Source organism: Periophthalmus magnuspinnatus, chromosome 3 (assembly GCF_009829125.3).
Source record: "Periophthalmus magnuspinnatus isolate fPerMag1 chromosome 3, fPerMag1.2.pri, whole genome shotgun sequence".
Taxonomy (NCBI): domain Eukaryota; kingdom Metazoa; phylum Chordata; class Actinopteri; order Gobiiformes; family Gobiidae; genus Periophthalmus; species Periophthalmus magnuspinnatus.
The window spans coordinates 9,989,310-10,002,733 of NC_047128.1; positions in this window are offsets into that span (position 1 = coordinate 9,989,310).

A 13,424-nucleotide genomic window follows, 5' to 3' on the forward strand; every position below is an offset into this window, starting at 1 on the left:
CAATCAAGAGCCTGGCCAATCCTGGCCTTCCACCTGTGGCAGCACCCCTTTAAAAGGACCCACCCCTGCCACTCCTGGCTGCTGGATTTCAAACTGAACTGCATGCCATTTGTGTTTCTGTGAGCTTTAAAATCTTGTAAATCCTGTGACCTACAGAGATGATTTATATTTGAGACCATCTATGGTGATCCTATGTGTTTATCCCTGAACTAGTTTTGTACTCAGTGAGCATTCTTTCATTAGTTTTTGTGTGTAGTGTAATTTTAAGTTTATGGTTGTTGTAATATCCTCATTTATATTGTTATTAAAAGAGCTGCTTATTATTTACCCTTTTTATATCCTGGATCGTGTTACTTCCTTCTTCCCTTAGAACGGTTTATAACTGTTTAAAACTTCTTCAGACATGTTTTTAATCATGAACATGGTAGAAAGCTCAAAAGTGCCTGAAATCCAAATAAGACTGCAGCATGTTATCTGCATCTGTTAGACTGTGAATGCATAAGGTAATTGAGGAAAACTTTGGACCACCGCAAACTGTTTAAAATGAACTAGTTCTGTTTTTCACATTTTTAAGACAGTAAAAATCAGGCACAGTGCCTTTAATCTGTGGCATTTATCTTGTATTTGTGTGTGAGGAGGAGTGCCACCTCTCCCTTGTACCTAGAGCAGAGGCAGTGACAGGGTTGAATGTTGAACAATGTGCTTTCCATTAAAGTGAATCTAATCAGTGCTCAGCGCCGCAGCAGCCTCTGTTAATGGGGCTCCTACACTCAATTATCCTAATTGTTCCATTTGCACAAGCGGCTGCTGCTTTGAAGAGCAGGGGAGAGCAGGAGTGGAGCAGGCCTGGAATTAACAGTTTGTTAAAGAGGGGGTGTTTTACTTCTATGGGGTATTAACTGCTAACACATAACATATTTAGATCACCATGTTATGTTTTATTGTTTTGAAAATGTTATATTTGCCCAAAACAACATATTAACATGTTTTATAAGTTTCACTTCCATTTTTAATGCTCTGAATCTTCCCTCCCTTTGCTTAGGTTAAATTAAGTTAAGTAACTCCCCCTTCAGAGCACTAACACAACTCAGTCAGCATGCATCCCGTTGATAAAATTACTGTACATTGCATCAAGTTTGTCAAGTTGCTGTGTACAGTTTTGTATCATGTTTTTGTATATTTATGGAAAATCGTCATGTCTCATGGGTGAAAAAGGCTTGTGGGGGGAGCCTTGGACTGAATCTTACAGCTAACATTAAGGTTCAAATAGGGCCCAGGAGAGATTGCTAGATCGCTAGGAATGACATCTAAAACCTCCAGGCATGTTTTAGAGTGTTATAATGTGATAGAAAACTCAAAAAATTGATTTAGCATAATGCCACCTCTTTAACAACAAGAACAACAACAACCCATTAGTCACGCTACACTCAGTGGTGGTAAGCTGCAACTGATTACTACCACTGCCCTGTGCTAGACTGGCCCCTCCAGTCCCACTCACACACAATCTATTTTGAAAGTATGGTTTAATTTTCTATTTCAATAGAATTACATAAGAGACTTGCCACCTCCTGAAAGTTGCATCCACACAAGACCAAGGTTGTACCCAGCTGGAGGATGGCTCACTTAGGCAAAACTGGAGCATCTGAAGTACACTTACATAAAATGCCCACCTTGTCAGGACATTGAACCCAAAACCATTATTGTGTGATGCAAAATTCAACCAAAAATGAGTAACCTGAAAGACCAAAAGCTTTTATTTTTTCTTACAGTACCGTATTAGGACACGTGTGGACTGTACCGTTTTCAGTATTCCTTTAAACCATTCCAAGCTGATCCTGGATGACACATTTTATTACGCTCGGGAAATCAAACATGGTCGCTGAGACTGCGGGGATTACCTGTTTGAACTCAGTCTGCACCGGATCTAAGGCACTTCCAGATTTGTTATTTTTCCTGATGTTTTTGAATGCACCACGAGCCTTTCCCTGCAGTGTAAGCACCCAGACCAGCCCCGGGCCCCAGTAAAGCCTTCACAATCAGGTGAGCAACAATAAAAGGCAGTATCATGCTGAGGTTATTGCAGTGAACTATAAAACATATTAGCTGGCAGGAGTACAAGTGAAACAGGGTGTAATGAAAAGAAACAGATGTTCAGGGTTTGTCCTATTGGAGAACTGGCTCATCCCTCCTGCAGAGGCTAAACAAACGTGGCCTAACCTCAACAGGAAATTCAAATAGTGAGAGTACAGATTGTGTAAGGGGGGTTGATCTCCGAGGGCGATGGAGCAGAGACAGGGATAATATTATGACAATGGTTTGCAACAGGAAAAAGGAGAGATGTTCTTTTGACCCTATGACCTATGGGACTGTCTTGTTGTTCTTAAAGCTCAATTATGTAACGTTTCTCATTTACTGCATACAGTGGAACATTCCAAGCAAAGTGATAACTTCTCCATGGAGAAGCAAATGGCAGATACATACATAGAAAAGTTACATAGTGCACCTTTAAAGTTCCTGTTTTATGCTAATATTACTATAGTATTCTATGTTATTTTTCCTGATCAAACACATTTTGTTTCATTCACACATTTCTATATACATTTATGTACATTTTTAAACTTGACAGCAATAAAAACATCCAACAGTGTGTAGTCCGAACATTCATCCACCTACACAAAGTTCGGAGGATTGATTTCCACTTGGTCCAGTATGCTGTGTCCTTGGGCAAGACACTTCGCCCCCTCCATGCAGTTCAGAGATCTCCACTGAGGAGGACCCTGTTTACTGCTGACATCATCTAATTTTTTATGGAATCTAAAGTCGTATTTTTTGCATAGTTTTTGTTGATCTATGACAGGAATGTGAGGCATATCCTCTGCTATCAGTGCAGACTCATGGCCCACTCATGGTGCAGATTCATGGCACTAAAAAATTGAGTGTGAATTTTGTGAAAATGTGCAAGAATCTTGAGTGGTGATAACATGTGTCTCAGTGAGTCAAATATATTATACTTTTATGTTGAAGTTTGTGTCCTCCCTCAATGAGGACATGTTTTCACCAAAGAAAGCAGATGGAGGCTCTCAGCCCACCGCCTTTGTGTTTGTGTGAGTGATTGGTGAGGAGGGGCTGATGGCGCAGCCTTGGTTCCATTCCATCAGTCTACCCCAGGGCAGCAGTGGCTCTAGAAGTAGCTAACTGCTACCACCATGAACCATGTTTTATAGTGGGAGTTTTGAGATTTCAAGAGAATGCAGCACAAAACAGGACTAAACCTGTAACAATGGAAAAAATAAAAAATCTTAAATAATAGTTAATAGTTAAAAGTGCTTGATTTAAGCAACAGTAGTTTTGATGTGAGCTCATGTTCACTGTCAAGATTTTCTCATTTTAAATGCAGAAAGTGATTTTTTTTCTTATTTTAAATAAAACAAGACATGTTGTGTTTGTTTCATTGTTAAATCGTATTATTATACGATTATAATTATATTATATTATATATTATATTATAAGATCCTCAGAATATACTCACATCAAGATCACTACTTGTGCCTGATTCAAGAACTTATTAAAGCCACAGTACAGCCAAAAATATAGACTAAAATAAAAGCATGTTTGTTTGTTTTTTTTGGGGGGGGGCTTGCATCTCCATAAACTTGACCGTCTCCCACTTGTTGCCATAGAAATGTTCTTTATAGCTATAATCATCCACAGTATGAAATAAACCTTATCTATGTCCATGGACAATGTTCCAAAGTATGGTTTTGACTTTCTGTTTCCAAGGAATCAAGCAGGTGACGTGCCCCCTTCAGAAAATTGCATACTGTACCTTCAACTTTCAATTATCTTATTTAAAATTGTAATTTTTCCAGAGTTGACCACATGACATGGAACTACTCAGAGAAGACTTAGACTTAGACAAACTTTATTCATTCACAAGAGAAATTACTTGTACACAGCAGCTCAGACATTGCAATATAATAACAAAGAGCAAAACATGTTAACGTCAATGAAACTGAAAAGAAGAAGCAAGTAGCATGAGTTTCATTGTGTAAAAACCACTGGTGTTAATACTGGTCTACTACATACTGTGTGTTGTTCAAAACTGAGTTCATAAATGAGAAGATGAAGTCCATTAGTCTCCCTGGAGCCTGGGGATGTGCACTGTGTGCTGCTAAATCCTCTTGTGCGTGTGCAGCCCGCACGCCAGCCCAATCTAATATGGATTTATATACAAAGAAAGTGCCCCGTTTAACATAATGAATATTTAATCGAGCATGAACCAAGTAAAGCAATTTTGAGGAAATAATTAAAAGCGGCGGCGTCCTGAGGGTCAGGAAAAGTTAAACTGTCGACCCAAAGGAGGCTGAAACATCTTGGGATCAGGTACCTCACATGGTCCTCCAAAAGAAGAGGAGCTCCAGAGAGAGGCCCAGAACATCACTGATGAAGATGAGCCCCACAGACAGGCCCAGAGCATCACTGATGAAGATGAGCTCCACAGACAGGCCTAGAGCATCACTGATGAAGATGAGCCCCACAGACAGGCCCAGAACATCACTGATGAAGATGAGCTCCACAGACAGGCCCAGAGCATCACTGATGAAGATGAGCCCCACAGACAGGCCCAAAGCATCACTGATGAAGAGGAGCTCCACAGACAGGCCCAGAGCATCCCTAATAAACGGAGCGGTGTAATCCTTCACTTGTAGAGAAGGTACAGAAGGTTTTGATAGTGGTCATCTGGACTCTGTGTGATACTGACCTGAGACACTGGGAATGTATCCTATGTATCCGAGTTACTAAGATCAGCCCTAAAGGGAGGAGTTTTAGTAGTCCTCTGCCGATAGCTTAGTTAACATCATTATGGGTCATAATCTCCCTATTGTGTGTCAGCTGTCTCACCTTCAGTCTTGTTAAGTCCCTGATGACCGTATGATTGGCTTGGTGTGGTCTCTGTCCACAGACTGAGAATGTGTCTGTAAACAGCTGGTCAAACCTCAATCCACCATTTCTCTTCAAAGAGGGATTCTCTTTCTATACAAAAATTCCTTCCTTTACTCCTCTTGCAACTGATGAATGAAGAGGAGCTCCACAGACAGGTCCAGAACATTACTGATGAAGAAGAGCAGTGGAGTGAGTCTGTAATGTGCAAATACTCCAGTAAATGTCAAATGTGTAGACTACAGGTGTAGCTATTGAAATCCTAGAAATGAATCGTGAACCTAAATATGTATACAGATCAGGTGAACAAACAAGAAAGTGTAAGTGGTTCTTCCCTCACAAGTCTGTCTCTCATCACAGACTCTGTTAAACAAAGTGAGCTCAGTCACCACACTGTAACAGCTCAGGCTCATTGTGCCAAAGTGTTGTGTTTGCAAACCAAAGTAGGTTAACACTACTCTTTGGTCACTCTGCCCCCACTCTGCCCAGTCTGCACCACACCCACTGTGCCCAGTGTGAACCGCACCCACTTTGCCCCCACTCTGCCTCCACTCTGCCCAGTGTGAACCATACCCTCTCTCCTCCTCTCCCCTCCTCTCACTTTCTTTTCTCCTCTTGCCTCTTCTCCTCCTCTCCCCTCCTCCCTCCTCCTCTTGTCACCTCTCCTTCACTCTCCTCCTGTCGCTTTCTCTTTTCCTCTCACCTCGTCTCCTCCTCTCCCCTCCTCACCTCCTTTGTCATCCCCCCCTCAGGTTTTTGTGTGTGTGTGTGTGTGTGGGGGGGGGGGGGGGGGGGGGGGGGGGGGGGGGGGGGGGGGGGGGGGGGGGGGGGGGGGGGGGGGGGTGTAGGCAGCACGGTGGCTGAGTGGCAACACTCATGCCTCACAGCAAGAAGGTTTGGTTCGATCCCCGGGTCGCCCAGGCCTTTCTGTGTGGAGTTTTGCATGTTTCTCCCCCGTGTCTGGATGGGTTTCCTCCGGGTACTCCGGTTTCCCCCATCAACCAAAACATGAACGCCCTTCGAGACAACTGTTGTTGTGATTTTGGGCGTTACAAAAATAAAATGAATTGAAATGAATTGAATCTCCCCTCCGCTTCCCTCTGCTCCTCCTCTCCCCTCCTCTCCTCCTCCTCTGGCCTCCTCTCCCCTCCTCTCTCTTCCTCTACTCCTCTTGCCTTTTCCTCTCCTCTTGCCTGCTCTCTCCTCATCTCCCCTCCTCTCGCCTCCTCTCCCCTCACAAACCTCACATCAGCAATCACATGCACCAGCGAGCAGCTGTTCATTTAAGAAGTCGTTAATATTCAGTTCAGAGAGGCGAGGGGCAGTGCAGCATTCGGGCCTAACTGTGAGCAATGATTGAATATTAGGTAAAGATGTCATTTATATTCATCCAAAGTGTGAGACCAGAGCAGACGGAGTGATGGCTATGTCTAAGGATGAGGAGACCGAGGACCACTCTGAAGAGGAAAGTGCCAACCACAACTTCAACCTTTGTGTTTCATACAACTTTACATATCAGAGAGTTCTCATTGTACTACAATAAGGAGCTTTTTGGGTTGCCACCATAGACTGTCATATTTGATCTTGGCACATTCAAACTTGCCTGACTGTGGTATCTGTCTGTGACAGTTTAATTTCTTCTGAGCTTCCACACTCTTTCTCCCATGTTTACCTCATCAGACAGTGCAGTTTATTTATCTGTGTAACCATAGCGACCCCATCTTGGTCACAGAGAAAAAGGGAGCACCCTGATGGAGGCTCGGCTGCCACCCCTTCTCCCCCTCACTCTCTCCTTTAGTCCTCCAGACCCCGCCCATCCTCCCCCTCACTCTCCCCTTTAGTCTTCCAGACCTTGCCCCTCCTCCCCCTCACTCTCGTCTTTAGTCCTCCTCCCCCCTCACTCTCCCCTTCAGTCCATCAGTCCCACTTAAAGAAGGATGCAGGATTTGTTTCTCAGAATAGATTTATTCTGTGTTACTTTCTGGGAACAGTGGCTGTTGTTTTTTCCTTGGGCAAGACACTTCACCCATCTTGCCCCATGTAGGAATGTGTTACAGGAGCGACTGGTGATGATGTAATTTTGCAGACCGGCAGCCACACATCTTTCTGTAGTTTACCATCAAGAAAATGAACAGAAAATGAACTAAGCTAGTCCTACATCTATGCTAATGGTTGTTATAATACAGGTCTGCTGATTTATATTATCACATGTATATATTTGTCTGGATCCAGAATACGCACTTCTCCAATATAAGCATGGTCTGTTCGTATCAAAACAAATATGGCTGCTTACGAGGAAAAAAGAAAGGAAAAAAATATCACAAGGGACTGAAAAACATAGCGAATATTTGCAGAATCAGTGAGCGAATCTGACGTCTGAGAAGTTACCTTTTATTACAAAGCTTCTTCATTTCACATTGTCACTGAAATAACCAAATCTGACTGGACTGTACTGTGTGAATTTTTGACGGAGGGAATGGTGACCAGGGTGTATAATACTTGCTACTTGATTATCCATCCATCCATCCATTTTCTTCCGCTTATCCGGGGCCGGGTCGCGGGGGCAGCAGTCTAAGCAGGGACTCCCAGACTTCCCTCACTCCAGACATGTCCTTCAGCTCCTCCGGTGGGACCCCAAGGCGTTCCCAGACCAGCCAAGAGACATAGTCCCTCCAGCATGTCCTGGGTCTTCCCCCGGGCCTCCTCCCGGTGGGACATGCCCAGAACACCTCCCTAGGGAGGCGTCCAGGAGGCATCCTAAGCAGATGCCCGAGCCACCTCAACTGGTTCCTCTCGACGTGTAGGAGCAGCGGCTCTACTCCGAGCTCCTCCCGTGTTACCAAGCTCCTCACCCTATCCCTAAGGGTACACCCGGCCACCCTGTGGAGGAAACCCATTTCAGCCGCTTGTATCCGCGACCTTGTCCTTTCAGTCATTACCCATAGCTCATGACCATAGGTGAGGGTAGGAATGTAGATTGACCGGTAAATCGAGAGCTTTGCCTTTGGACTCAGCTCCTTCTTTACCACAACGGACCGATACAGCAACCGCATCACTGCAGACGCTGCACCGATCCGCCTGTCAATATCATGCTCCATCCGTCCCTCACTCGTGAACAAGACCCTGAGATACTTGAACTCCTCCACTTGAGGCAGAGACTCACCACCCACCCGGAGAGGGTAAACCACCTTTTTCCGGTCGAGAATCATAGCCTCGGATTTGGAGGAGCTGATTTTCATCCCAGCTGCTTCACACTCGACTGCAAACTGCCCCAGTGCCTGCTGCAGGTCCTGGCTCGAAAAAGCCATCAGGACAACATCATCTGCAAACAGCAGAAATGAAATCCTGTGGTTCCCAAACCAGACCCCTCCAGCCCCTGGCTGCACCTAGAAATTCTGTCCATAAATATAATGAACAGAACCGGTGACAAAGGGCAGCCCTGGCGGAGTCCAACATGCTCCGGGAACAGGTCTGACTTACTGCCAGCAATGCGAACACAGCTCCTGCTCCGGTCATACAGGGACCGGACAGCCCTTAGCAAACAGCCCCGGACCCCATACTCCCAGAGCACCCCCCAAAGGACACCACGAGGGACACGGTTGAATGCCTTCTCCAGATCCACAAAACACATGTGGACTGGTTGGGCAAACTCCCATGAACCCTCAAGGACCCGATGGAGAGTATAGAGCTGGTCCAGTGTTCCACGACCAGGATGAAAACCACACTGCTCCTCTTGAATCCGAGGTTCGATTATCGGTCGGATTCTCCTCTCCAGTACCCTGGAATAGACCTTACCGGGAAGGCTGAGGAGTGTAATTCCCCTGTAATTGGAACACACCCTCCGGTCCCGCTTCTTATACCGAGGGACCACCACCCCGGTCTGCCATTCCACAGGTACTGTCCCCGACCGCCACGCGATGTTGCAGAGACGTATCAGCCAAGACAGCCCAACAACATCCAGAGACTTGAGGTACTCAGGACGGATCTCATCCACCTCCGGAGCCTTGCCACTAAGGAGCTTGTCAACCACCTCGGTGACTTCAGCCAGGGTGATGGACGAGTCCGGCACCGGGTCCCCAGTTTCTGCTTCCTCCTCGGAAGAAGTGACAATGGGATTGAGGAGATCCTCAAAGTATTCCTTCCACCGCCCAACAACATCCCCAGTCGAGGTCAGCAGCTCTCCATCCGCACTGTAAACAGTGTTGGTGAAGCACTGCTTCCCCCTCCTGAGGCGTCGGACGGTTTGCCAGAATCTCTTTGAGGCTGTCCGATAGTCCTCCTCCATCGCCTCCCCGAACTCCTCCCAACCTCGAGTTTTTGCCTCTGCAACTGCCCGAGCCGCGGCACGCTTGGCCCGCCTGTACTTATCAGCTGCCTCAGGAGTCCCACGAGCCAACAAACCTCAATAGGACTCCTTCTTCAGCTTGACGGCATCCCTTACTTCTGGTGTCCACCACCAGGTTCGGGGATTGCCGCCGTGACAAGCACCGCAGACCTTACGACCACAGCTACGAGCAGCCGCATCGACAATAGAGGTGGAGAACATGGCCCACTCGGAGTCCATGTCTCCAGCCTCCCCTGGGATAAGGGAGAAGCTCTCCCGGAGGTGTGAGTTGAAGACCCCTCTGACAGAGGGCTCCGCCAGACGTTCCCAGCAGACCCTCACAATGCGCTTGGGCCTGCCAGGTCTGTCTGGCTTCCTCCTCCGCCAGCGGATCCAACTCACCACCAGGTGGTGATCAGTTGACAGCTCAGCCCCTTTTTTCACCCGAGTGCCCAAGACACGCGGCTGGAGGTCAGATGACACGACAACAAAGTCGATCATCGACCTCTGACCTAGAGTGTCCTGGTGCCACGTGCACCGATGGACAACCTTGTGCTTGAACATGGTGTTTGTTATTGACAAAGTGTGACTAGCACAGAAGACCAATAACAAAACACCACTCGGGTTCAGATTGGGGAGGCCATTCCTCCCAATCACGCCCCTCTAAGTGTCACTGTCATTACCCACATGGGCATTGAAGTCCCCCAGGAGAACAACGGAGTCCCCAGTTGGTGCACTGTCTAGTACCCCTCCCAGGGACTCCAAGAAGACCGGGTACTCAGCACTGCTGTTTGGCCCGTAGGCTGACACAACAGTGAGAGACCTGTCCCCGACCCCAAGGCGCAGGGACGCGACCCTCTCGTTCACCGGGGTGAACTCCAACACGTGGCGGCTGAGCTGTGGGGCAATGAGCAAGCCCACACCAGCTCGCCATCGTTCCCCGTGGGCAACGGCAGAGAAATGGAGAGTCCAACCCCTCTCAAGGAGTTGGGTTCCAGAGCCCAAGCTGTGCGTGGAGGTGAGGCCGACTATATCTAGCCGGTAGCACTCAACCTCCCGCACAAGCTCAGGCTCCTTCCCGCCCAGCGAGGTGACATTCCATGTCCCCAGAGCCAGTCTCCATATCCGGAGGTCCAGTCGTCGAGGTCCCCGCCTTCGACTGCTGCCCGGATCTCTCTGCACCGGCCCCTCATGGCTTCTCCCGCAGGTGGTGGGTCCACGGGAGGATGGCCCCACGTTGTTCCTTCGGGCTGGGCCTGGCCGGGCCCTGTGGGGAAAGGTCCGACCACCAGGCGCTCGCCGCCGAGCACCCACCCCAGGCCTGGCTCCAGGGTGGGGCCCCGGTAACGCCAGTCCGGGCGACGTAACTGGCGTTGTTGTTTCTCTCTTCACGGGGGCTTCTGAACCGCTCTTAGTCAGACCTGTCTCCAAGGACCTGTTTGCCATGGGTGACCCTACCAGGGGCATGAAGTCCCCGTCAACATAGCTCCCAGGATCATTCGGGTGCTCAAACCCCTTAACCACGTTGATTGATTAGTTAATTCCAATAGTGAATTTGTGTGGTGTATTGAGAATTGTGTATCTTTAAAAAAAAAAAAAAAAACACACACACACAGCTATAGACCCAACAATATGTTGATAGACAAGCAGAAGGTGAGCAGGGGGAAGTGGAGGTGCAGATTGCAGGAGTCACTGTTTGCATGTGCATTAGAGCGGTGTTGGTGGGGCTGTTAAAAGCACATTCACCGAGCTCAAGCGTGTCCGCTGGCCAGAATCACAAAGCACCAGGCCGTCAATATGTACCCTCCACACACACACACTCCACACACACACACACACACACACACACACCCACACCCCCCCCCCCCACACACACACACACACATATATATATATATATATATATATATATATATATACGCACACACATGCAATACATATGCAGAGACACACACACAAAGACCTTTATTTAAAGTTCACACAATATCATCTTTTAGCGGAAGAAAATGGATGGATAGATGGATGGATGCTGTAAACCATGGCTAAAGTTCATCTCATTTAACAAGGGCGTGTTTTACTTCTATGGGGTATTAATTGCTAACACATAACATATTTAGTTCCCCATGTTTATTTTATCTTTTTGAAAATGCTATATTCACTGAAAACAACGTATTAACATGTTTTATAAGTTTCACTTTCATTTTTGATGCTCTGAGTCTCACCTCTTTTTGTTTCCTGTGCTAAGTCACCCCCCTTCCACACAATCAACATTCTGCTAAAGTCCTGCACATCGAATCAGGGTTGTGAAGTTATGATGTATAGTTTTTGTATATTTATGGAGATTTGTCGTGTAGGAGCATGGGTGATGTACGCTTGTTGTCGGAGCATTGCACAGAATCTTACAGCTAACCGTTAGGAGGGTTTAAATAGGGATCGGGAGAGATCTCTGGATAACTCAAACATGCATGAATGACATCTAAAACCTCTTCCGGCGTGTTTTTGATGAGGAAATAATGTAATAACAATAACAATAACATGAAATAATGTCAAAAATGTCTATTTTGCATAATTCTCCCTCTAAATGAATGAGAAAAATGTGTTCCTTAGATGTAAATTCAATGCATTTTGGATTGGACTTTGTTTATTGATGACATAAGGATTCCTTTTAAGAATTTTACTACCTGATATAACACTACCACTAATATTATCTCACCAATTAGCAAAATAAAATAATAATTAGAGGAAAAACAAAACATGTAAACCTGTAATATCTATCTTACCATTTATTTTAATATTATAGAAACATAATTTACCTTTAGAAAAGTAAATGGCCTCATATAAAACATGCAGCCAATGCTAAAGCTACGCATTAGGTCTTACATTATGGATTATGGATTAAATGGATTCTTGTGTGATTTAAGCCATGTCATAATTTTGTTACCTCTTCAAAAACATACCTGGAGTTGTGTTTTGTTTCATTCACACATGTTTGAGTAACCCTCTATTATAAATCTGTCTACATCTCCAAAGCTTAAAATGCTCTGTCCCACCTTGTGATGCCTAAATATGCAGGGTTTGTGTGTTAAACATGTGTAAATGAAACAAAACACAACTCCAGGTATGTTTGCACTTAGGAACAACATTAAAACATAGATCATGAAATACACTAGCCTTAAGTTCATCAGGATCTGGAGATGGGTGAAGGATGGGACAAATGTAGAGGGCACATTCTGATACTTATGGGAACAAAGGATTCTAGCATATACCTTACCTTGTGAGCGTGGGTCCTGACTAACTGCAGTTGTGTTGCATAGGTTAAAAACATTTTTCAGGACCTCACGTTAATCCATTAGATGCTCTCAAACGTTAGTCTTTCTTTATAGCAGTCTCTGGCTCTATCTGCTGGTGAAAATGGAAACTACAACGTGTTTGTGACTTGCCACACTTCAGATAATCATGTAAAAATGTGTTGGAGTCGAGATGAATAAGCCTTGCTGTTATGTTTATGTGAGTATCTTGGTGCTATAAACATGCTGGTAGTAAATGCATTAATAGTGAATCATTTTAAGTTTCTTGGAGGTTCTATTGCTTTGCCTGAAATGTTCCTTAGTATGGCATTAAATCTGTCTATCCTGTTCAATCACAAGTGGAACTGTTTTGAGTTCTTAAAAAATATGCATTCTTTCTGTGAGCGAATTTGCTCCTCCATAGATCTGATCTGTAGTTCACCTGCTCGACTCCATGGAGATAGAAAAGTTTAGTGCCAAACTATGTGCTAGTACATTTCCAGGGCAAAGCAGTAACATCCATGGAGACGAGCAAGACACACCACCAGAAAAGTTACATAGTGGCTCTTTAAAGGGCTTTCCCTTATCAAAAACATACCTGGAGCTCACAATGCTGTTCTTCCAGTTGTCACGATGTACTGCTCCTCTGTGTTTTTAAAGGACGAATATTGTTTGTCTATGGGGTATTAATTGCTAACTGTTGTGCGATGTGTGTCTAACTCCTATATACAAAAATTAAATCAATATATCTGAATTATCCCATGAAGCAAACAAGTGTGGGAGCGGTAACAATGGTGAGTTAGGGAGTGAGTACCTAGGCCTGACACGATAACACATTTTGAAGAGTGATATATTGTTGAAGAAAATATACA